Source organism: Dermacentor andersoni, chromosome 7 (genome assembly GCF_023375885.2).
Source record: "Dermacentor andersoni chromosome 7, qqDerAnde1_hic_scaffold, whole genome shotgun sequence".
Classification (NCBI taxonomy): domain Eukaryota; kingdom Metazoa; phylum Arthropoda; class Arachnida; order Ixodida; family Ixodidae; genus Dermacentor; species Dermacentor andersoni.
Genome location: NC_092820.1, coordinates 27,615,513 through 27,625,577, shown reverse-complemented (window position 1 = coordinate 27,625,577; position 10,065 = coordinate 27,615,513). Strand labels below are relative to the sequence as shown.

General features: G+C 44.4%; 1 long non-coding RNA gene across 1 annotated transcript; it reads left to right on the top strand.

The window, feature by feature from the left end:
- The first annotated feature begins 5,491 nt into the window (after nucleotides 1-5,491).
- On the top strand, nucleotides 5,492-9,513 carry LOC140219233 (uncharacterized). The gene is made up of 3 exons (XR_011895370.1): nucleotides 5,492-5,620; nucleotides 7,907-8,050; nucleotides 9,459-9,513. It is a non-coding gene; the product is annotated as an uncharacterized lncRNA (long non-coding RNA).
- Nucleotides 9,514-10,065: the final 552 nt, after the last annotated feature.

The window sequence follows — 10,065 nt, the reverse complement described above, 5'->3', positions numbered from 1 at the left end:
ACCTGCCAAAGAAAACCTTTGCCGAAGTGGCGCGTCAGGGGGCAGCGTCACAACGGCCTCCGGCGGCTGTCCGACCCACAAACAGTGAGTCGGCAGTTACGCCATCTGCCCCCGCGGCGGTTGCAGCTAGCGCTGCTCCGCCAACCCAGCAGACGGGGCCATCGAACCCGAAGGTGGGCGCAGCCGAGGCTGCCCCAACCTCCGAGGCCCCCTCCAGCGCTGGCAACGGCCGGCGCAGCCAAATCCCTCAGGGAGCCCCATCGACCTCCGGGCTGGGGGGCGCAGGGGTTTTGCCTTCCGGGGCAGGACTCTCGCAGAAAACATCTCGCTCGCAAGAGCGCTTGTCCGGCGTCTCACAGGAGGCAATGGACACTACACCTGTCCTCAAGGCGCACCAAACGCCTAAGGAGCGCCGAGGTTCGCTCGAACGCTTCAGAAAGAGCAAAACCCCTATTACAGGGCCTCGAAAGGGTTCTGTAATCTAAGATATCCCTTCCCTTTCCGTAAACACAGCACTAATTTAATTTAAAATATGGATACACAAATCATTCAATGGAATGTCAGAGGTCTACTTAGGAATCTTGATGATGTTCAAGAACTCATCCATAAACACAATCCAAAAGTGCTGTGTTTACAGGAAACACACTTGAAATCAAAATACACAAACTTTCTTCAACAGTATGTCACATTTCGCAAAGATCGCGATGATGCTGTCGCATCATCGGGTGGTGTTGCAATTATAATTCAAAAAAGCATAGCCTGTCAACGTGTACAGCTACGAACGGCCCTTGAGGCAGTGGCGGTTCGGGCTATTCTGCTGAAGAAACTTATCACTATTTCCTCGCTTTATATTCCCCCACATTATAAACTAAGCAAACATGAATTTCAGTCCTTTATAGATGAATTGCCAGAACCCTATGTTGTTCTTGGCGATTTCAATGCGCATAACTACCTGTGGGGCGACCCTCATATAGATGCGCGAGGACGTCTTGTCGAACAATTCCTTTTTTCTTCTGGTGCGTGTCTGTTGAATAAGAAGCAACACACATATTACTCTCTAGCAAACAGAACATATTCTTCCATAGATCTTAGCATAGTCTCCCCGTCTGTACTGCCTGAACTTGAATGGGAAGTTGCCGACAACCCTTACGGCAGCGACCACTTCCCTATACTGCTAAGATCACCTAAAGAAACTGAATATCCACCACACGCTCCTAGGTGGAATATTGACACAGCCGACTGGGAGAGGTTCCGAAACTTAACTAGTATATCATGGGACGACATGTCTTCTTTAGAAATCGATGCTGCTGTGGAGTACTTCACAGCCTTTATAATAGATGCCGCATCTAAATGCATACGTGAATTAAGCGGCTCGGCATGCAAACGGCATGTCCCGTGGTGGAACAATGAATGCAGAATCGCACGTAGGAATCAGAACAAAGCGTGGGAGATGCTACGCGCTTCGCCCACTGCAGAAAATCTTGTCAACTTTAAAAAAGTAAAATCCCAAGGTAGGAGAACCCGCCGACAGGCCAGAAGAGAAAGCTGGCAAAAGTATCTATCGAGTATTAACTCGTTTAGGGATGAGGCCAAAGCCTGGAACAGAGTTAATAGGATTAGAGGTAGGCAAACATACTCAGTCCCCCTGGTAAACACACAGGGCGATACACTGCAAGACCAGGCCAACTCACTTGGGGAGCACTTTGAGAGTGTATCAAGCTCAAATCATTATTCGCAATCCTTCCTAAAATATAAACAAATAGAAGAATGCAAGCCACTCATCAATAAATGCCGACAGAATGAACCGTACAATTGCCCTTTTAGTGCTGCCGAGTTGAAAGCTGCCTTGAGCGCATGCAAGAGTTCCGCACCAGGATCTGATAGAATCATGTATGAAATGCTCAAAAACTTACACAATGACACGCAACTTACACTACTCACACTTTTCAACACCATCTGGGATGCAGGGTACCTTCCAACCGCGTGGAAGGAAGCCATTGTAGTCCCTGTTTTGAAACAAGGCAAAGACCCTTCCTCAGTGGCAAGTTACCGCCCGATAGCCCTCACAAGTTGCATTTGTAAGGTGTTCGAAAAAATGATAAATCGGCGACTCATTCATTTCCTTGAACAGAGCAAAATGCTTGATCCTTATCAGTGCGGCTTCCGAGAAGGGCGCTCCACAACCGATCATCTCGTGCGTGTTGAAGGGAATATCCGGGACGCATTTATACATAAACAGTTCTTCCTATCGATATTTCTCGATATGGAAAAGGCGTATGACACAACCTGGCGTTACGGAATCTTAAGAGACCTGTCAGAAATGGGCATCCACGGTAATATGTTTAATATAATAAAAAGCTATCTGTCAAATCGTACCTTCCGGGTAAAAGTCGGCAATGCACTCTCACGTCCTTTTACGCAAGAAACGGGTGTACCCCAAGGAGGCGTGCTCAGCTGCACGCTATTTATCGTGAAGATGAACACGCTTCGTGCTTCACTACCACCCGCCATCCTGTACTCTGTCTACGTGGACGACATTCAAATAGCTTTCAAATCTTGTAACCTCGCAGTCTGCGAGAGACAGGTACAGCATGGCCTGAACAAAGTGTCAATGTGGGCAGACAAGAATGGGTTTAAGATCAATCCTAACAAAAGCTCTTGTGTTCTTTTTACAAGAAAGAGAGGACTTATCCCAGATCCTTGCATAGAACTGCGTGGACAACAGATACCTGTAAACAAAGAACACAAATTTCTAGGTGTCATACTTGACTACAGACTCACCTTCGTCCCCCACATTAAACATCTCAAAGAAAAGTGTCTAAAAACGATGAACATAATCAAACTTCTATCCCAGACTACGTGGGGTAGTGACAGGAAGTGCTTAATGAATCTCTATAAAAGCCTCATTCGATCACGACTAGACTATGGCGCCGTGATTTACCACTCTGCCGCCCTGAGCGCACTAAGGATGCTAGACCCAGTCCACCATCTAGGAATCCGACTGGCCACTGGCGCTTTCAGAACGAGTCCCATACAAAGTTTATATGTAGAATCAAATGAGTGGTCACTTCATCTGCAGAGAACATACATCAGCCATACATATTTTCTGAAAGTCCACTCAAACCCCCAACATCCCTGTTTTAGTACCATTAATGACATGACATGTGCTACACTCTTTCGCAATCGTCCGTCCGTAAGACAGCCTTTCTCGCTACGTGTGAGGGAGCTTAGCGAAGAAATGCACGTTCCACTCTTCGAGCTTCGCCTAATGCATCCAGCCAAGCTGCTACCTCCTTGGGAGTGGCAGCTCATACAATGTGATATATCGTTCGTGGAAGTCACAAAGCATGTCCCAGAGATTGAAATAAAGATGCATTTCCGGGAACTCCAGCACAAATACTCCTGCACGGAGTTCTACACAGACGCATCAAAGTCACACGACGGGGTATCCTATGCAGCCGTCGGTCCATCCTTCTCGGAATCCGACGTACTGCACCCGGAAACTAGTATCTTTACGGCTGAGGCCTACGCACTGCTGTCGGCCGTAAAGCATATAAATAAATCACAACTCCAGAAATCAATTATATATACGGACTCCCTCAGTGTTGTGAAGGCCTTGATGTCTTTCTGTAATCACAAAAATCCAGTATTTAATGAGCTCTACTCCGCACTGTGCAAAGCATATATATCTAACCAACATGTGATCATATGCTGGGTGCCTGGACATAAGGGCATCGAGGGAAACGTTCTAGCCGACCAGATGGCCACATCAATCTCATTGCATGCAGTTAATCCTACTGCTTCGGTCCCTGTCACAGACCTGAAGCCTTTCTTAAGAAGGAAACTACGAAGCCACTGGCAACGCATGTGGGACGAAGAAATAAATAATAAACTGCACGTAATAAAGCCACAATAAGGTTTCTGGCCTCTTGTAACAAAATGCCGCCGGACAGATGTGCTATTCTGCCGCCTAAAGCGCGAGACACACGGTACGACGCGGCGACGGATCCGGCGTGCGGCAATCCGATTTTCGGATGCTTCGGCTTGCCGCTCACGTCAATTCGAGACACACGGTGCGGAAAATCATCGCGGCGCCGGTTAGTTGTAGCTCCGCCCAAAACAGTGTTGCCCGACCGACCATACAACAGCAACAAAAAAAGAAGTCGCCAAAAGTTCTTTTTCTCCATAATTAAATATATTAAAATGATGCGGAGAAATAAAATAAGTTAACATCGGCATGGATTTATGCAAATAAACAATGTAGTATATGTAGTGATACATTATCGGTTGTACGCGGAAGAAACTAGTACTGAGATGTTGGTAACAATGGCAGTACGAAGGCAGGGACTGCAAGTAAGTGTTAGTTTGTGTTCCGTGCTGCTGCTTCTTGCTTCGTGCTTTCCGCAAGTCAGGCGTGAGCGAAACTGAAATGGTCCTTACTCAGCGCCGCAAAAGACTGCTGTTACTGAAAAAGAAAGTTCTTCTTATTCAAAAAAGCCTGGAAGAAGAACGCCGGCGCAGATGGTGGGTCCGACCCTCGTGGAGAACGCGACACGCCGAGAGCAAGTTTTTCACCACGGTACGTATCGTATGTTTTGTTATCGCTTGCACAATGCTACTAATTACACGCGCCAGAACCTTTCGACAGCTTAAAACCCAATTTGAGCAATTTCGCGCGACGATATCGCTTGTCGCTCGATGTGATGTTTCGAGCGACTAGGTAATGAAAAGCCGGCGGGAATCTGTGGCAGTGTTTCGTGCGTTGTGCTCTTTTAAAATGTTAAACTCGAGATTTGAAAGCCAAAGAAACTCATTTCCTGTCGAGAATTGAATGCACGTTCCAGAAAGTTGCAAAACTTGTACTTGCTATTTTTGGTAAACTTCACGTGGAGTAGCAGTGGAAGTCGATGTAAGTGAAAACTGCGAGTCCGCCGTTCACTACGAAAATGTAGAGAAGCGCACCGCGCTACCTCTTCGTCGCCCGCATGTGGTTTCAGTGGCAAGCGACGAGGTGACGCTGCGCTAGTTTTGATCGAATGGGCATTGTACTCGCATATATCGCTGACCCAAGTGCAAGTTCACATTATTCGCCAAGTGCATTCCGCGATTTTTTTGTGTGTGCTTAAAAAGAAAATTACTAAAAGTCTGCTTCCTGCTGCAGATGGAAAAAATGCGGGATGGCGACATCGACTACTTCAAAAAATACTACCGCATGGTTCCCCAGCAGTTTGATTTCCTGCTAAGTCTTGTTGGAAGGGACCTGCAAAGGCTTTATTGCATTAGGGAGCCCATTTCATCAGCGGAACGACTGGCCATGACACTCAGGTAACAATGCCATGAGTTGTAGTGCGGCCCCGTGTCCCAACACTGGCCATCTGCTGTAGAATACCATGCAGAATGATCTGTGGCTTCATTTTCAGCCTTTTCACGTACTTCTAATGGTCCATAAAGCAGTTATTATGAAATGTATATTCCACAATATCAATGCAGGTATTTGTCTTCTGGAGACCTGATTCAAGACATTGCACTCTCCTTCCGAGTGGGCATATCCACTGCACGCCTGGCTGTCAGAGTCACATGCAAGGCGCTGTGGCACAGGCTTCAGCCAATATACATGCCCGTAAGTACATTCATGTGTAAAATTCTGGATGAAACAAGTCATGCTAAATGCAGAATTTTCAGTCACATGCCACCATTGCTATGCTTGTACATATTAATGCGCTAGATATGTGGTCACTTTATAAAGCTGGATTCACATTGTGCACTGATTTCTACAGACGAGTGTGGTGTGGCTGAGCAGCAAAGTGCAGTGAAGTGCATTGCTGTGCTGCAAAGAGGCGTGCCAGTAGCAGCTTGTTTGTAGTGTTTGGCAGCACTCAGTGATGTCATGCTAGCTAATAGAAATTCAACCGATCATCTCAATACAGGTTAAAAATGTTGTTCGAATGCTTTGCAGTTTGTCTTAATTTGTGTCCATGATGCATCATTTATTCTTATAGTCGTTTGTGTTTCCATTATGATTCTTTTTTAGAATTTGTTAAGTCAAAATTCGTTATTAGGAATGAAAACATAACAGGGAGAAATTGGAGTTTATTGCTGCCTGGCAGCTTAATGTTCAAGATTGTCCTTGTAACTATCACAAACAATTAACGCAGGCAATAGTCTTTTTTTGGGTGCAAACATGCAATATCACTTACAGGAGCATATTCTGACGGCTTACATGGTGAACTTATGTGTACTAATTCTCACTGGCAGGCATTTACATTTTTAATAGAAACTGCACAAGACCACATTTTTGGTTCTTTTTTTACTTTGTTCGGAGCACTTCATTTAAATAATGAAAAAAAAGCACATAGTGTGTGATGCATTTGCTTATCTTAAAGGTCCTTGTCGAAACATATCTTTTGCATTTGCAGAGTATCTGTGTCCATCCTAGACTTGTCAGGCTTTTCAACCTTGTCTCTTGTTGTTCTGTTCAGCTGCATCACACTATGCTCTTGCAGCACAATTAATGGAATACTAATTATCTGCCACCCTTCTTTAGAAATAGGCTAGTTAAAAAAATGTCCAGTTAAAAGTCACCGTTACCATTCACAGTGCAGAGTAACATCAGCAGTGCATTTGTTTCCTAGCGTACACTGCTGTTTTTACAAGTGTTCAATGCGTGTAAATGCAATGTGATGTGCCATTTTACTCATTTAAATGTGGTTAAAAGGGCAACAACCTTTTATTAACTCAAAGCCTGAAAGAAATAATAACCGAAATATATAATATATCCTGGTTATTGCTTGAGTATTCAGCAAGAAGAACGCATACGTTAGTGTTCATACTTGATGAATGTTAGTAATATATCCCTGTGACTTGTTCACACAAATAGAGCAGTGTTTATTAGTATTGTAACACCTGGATTTATTCCTGCCATTAACAGAAGTGTGATTCTGGGAGAAAATGTGGTTTAACACAATTTTTATCGAACTAGTTTGGGGTAGAAACATTGGAAATTATCTGGTTTTTCCCAAAAACATAGGACCTTGAGAAATATGAAAGGCCCTATTTATACTACCGGTCAACATGATATTGAATTACTTTGTACGTGGGGATTACGAGGGAAGATTGCCTTCTTTTTGTTGAAAGCTTGTGATTTTGCTCTCAAACATCATACTGTAGCACACGACTGCCATCATTGAATCTGGTCCAATTAAGCAGTGTCTTATCATGATAGTACTGTAGATATGTTACCGCACTCATTTTCTAGAAAATTAAATTCATTAATTGTACAATTAGTTGTACTGTCCTTTACCACTGCACCTCATTTTCCATTTCTGTGCATGAACATTGCGTGGCCTCAGAGCAATTTTAGAGTACATATAATTGGTTTGCAGCCTCTTTCATAACTACAGCCTTTCTGCTTCAGTGCATAGTGAATGAGAGTGCAGGAATGCAAAACACATACCATGGATGGTAACAAACAATAGAGGATCCTCAGGTGTTAGTCGGCGCTCTTATTGTGTTTTATAACGTCATCTGTAGTGTGTAGTCCAAAAGGAAATGCACACTTAGACATGCAGATAAGTTGTACACCTTTGCATACATTGTCAGTCCACCGTGGTAGGTCGTTACCTGTCTCATTGAGCGGTAAAAAGAATGCTTGCTGTGCGGATTGCCATGTCAAATGCAAAACTACTGGTTTGCTCTGGCACGGAGATGAACACATTGTATTGCTGCTCGTATGAGTGCTGGTGCACACAGTGCAGTGTAACCAAGGGCTTCATATTGTTTGCATTTTTGTATCATTTCTGCCAGGATGCATCTGCATTAACTTGCCAAAATGTAGGCTGTACACTAATGAGTTGTGCACTACGAAAACTGTGATATGAGAAAACTATTTTTATTTGCTTCTATTCAGAAGCCAGACGCTGCTGCGTGGCTGCACACTGCTGAGGGGTTCTCTCGCACATGGCAGTTCCCAAACTGCATTGGTGCAGTTGATGCAAAACACATTCACATCAAGCGGCCCAAGAACTCTGGCACCATGTATTTCAATTATAAGGTAGTTGTAGTATTTTATGATACTTTGGCAGCGTCCTACTGTTGCTGTTTGAATGTTTTGCACAACCATTATGTGCACCTGCAATGCTAGCAGTGTGCAGAATATTACAAGACTGTTTTTATGTAGCAAAGTGACATCCATGCTTTTCTCTTGCCATTCAGACTAGTACCTCATTAATACAGGCAGAGGGTAGGGCTTGTGTGGATGAGCACATGTATGCAGGGGGCACAGGTACCAAATAGGCATGCTATAGGGCATATGTGTACTCAACACACCACATATGAGGAGTACTGGTGTTCCCAGTTGCTGCCAAATTTCCAATTGTGATTTTATGTGTTTGTTTCGAAGATGCTTCCGATGTCAGATTTCCTGCATTCATTACAAGGTGCCCTAGTCTGCCTTAGATGCCCATTGGTGCATTGTTTGCTGATGATTCACTTAAGTGCAACAACTTATGCTGCTGTGTTGACTCGCAAGTCCTTGAGGTGCAGTGAGATGTTGGAATACTTCCACATGTTGACTTTGTGGCCATTAAGGACTCCCTTATGAATACAACAACTTTGTTAGTCATGAGCAACTTATATAATTGGAAGGCTGTCATTATCTCATGAGTGGTAAGGTGCAGCAGTCATGCATCAAAGCCATCGCTGGTGTACGAGGACAAGCCGAAGGCTTGTCCTCGTACACATTTCATGGCTCATCACTCCTCTTCCTCGCACGGCACAGATACACTGCCCGTCACACTGCCCGCTTCTAGTCACCATCGTAGCACTGCACACGAACGAATGCTGTGTGCAACAGCATGCAACAATTATAACGAATGCAACACTTATAACAAGTTTGTCAGGTATCTCCAGTATCTGTCCAACATCCTGCGTGACTCTTGACCAGCAATATGGCATCGCAGCCCCAAACAATGCTGTTACCAGCTTGCAGATTGAGCTCAGCGTATACACCCTATATCTGTCCTGCATACCATGGTGAGATCAGGTAAATAATACCTAGCTTGCTAAGCTCCAGACAACAAATTCGTAGGCTGCCTAAAAAAGGTGACGCATTCTTATTTAAAGATTGGAAAATATTGAGAAGTTATGTGCGCTATGTCTTAGCTCAGAAACTGGTTTGTGGCCTTCTTGCAGGAAATGAATCTCCTGTGGAAAAATTAGTCACCACTTGACTCCAATAATGTAAACCTTAAATTTGAAGATAATGCACATATTCAGCCATTTCAAATTGTCAGGTTTTGTATGAATAGCAGACTATTCAAATAATTAGTGTTCATCATTTCAAATACTTGCACAGCCCTATCTACAAGCCATCTAGAAACAATGTGAAAGCTTTGTCACAAATTACGTAATGTACAATTTAAGAATGGTGTATGTTGTTCTTAAATGGACTATTTTTACAGGGCACATACTCCATCGTCCTCCTTGCCATAGTCGATAGTGACTACAAGTTTTTGGTCATGGATATTGGCGCCTATGGCAAGCAGAGCGATGGAGGAGTCCTCCACCAGTCGCAGTTTGGGCAGCGCTTGGAGCAAGGCCAGTTGCAGCTGCCGAGAAGCTTGGCCTTGCCAAACACCATGCAGCAAGCTCCGTGTGTGTTTGTCGGGGACGAGGCTTTCCAGCTCCGGCCAGACTTCCTGAGGCCATACCCTGGACGAGAGCTCGAAGACAGGAAACGGATCTTCAACTACCGCCTGAGCAGAGCAAGGTGAAGCTCTCTCAAAGCCTCATCCTTGTATCCTTCTCACAAAAGGACCCACAAACCCTTTTGAGATAAGGGCGCACGAGGCTTCCTACTGGAGCTTGACCTTTAATGTTGTCACCATGTCTCACTGTCACTAAGAGACATATAACAGAAGCTGCCATGCACCTATAAGTGCCATTTTGTCTATGTATAGACAAAAATGAGCCCCTTAGTTATGCACTCCCTATCCTAAATACACACTAAGGGGAAGCATTCAATCAGTTTAAATTGATAAAGCACTTAGCGAGAGTGCTATCATGTGC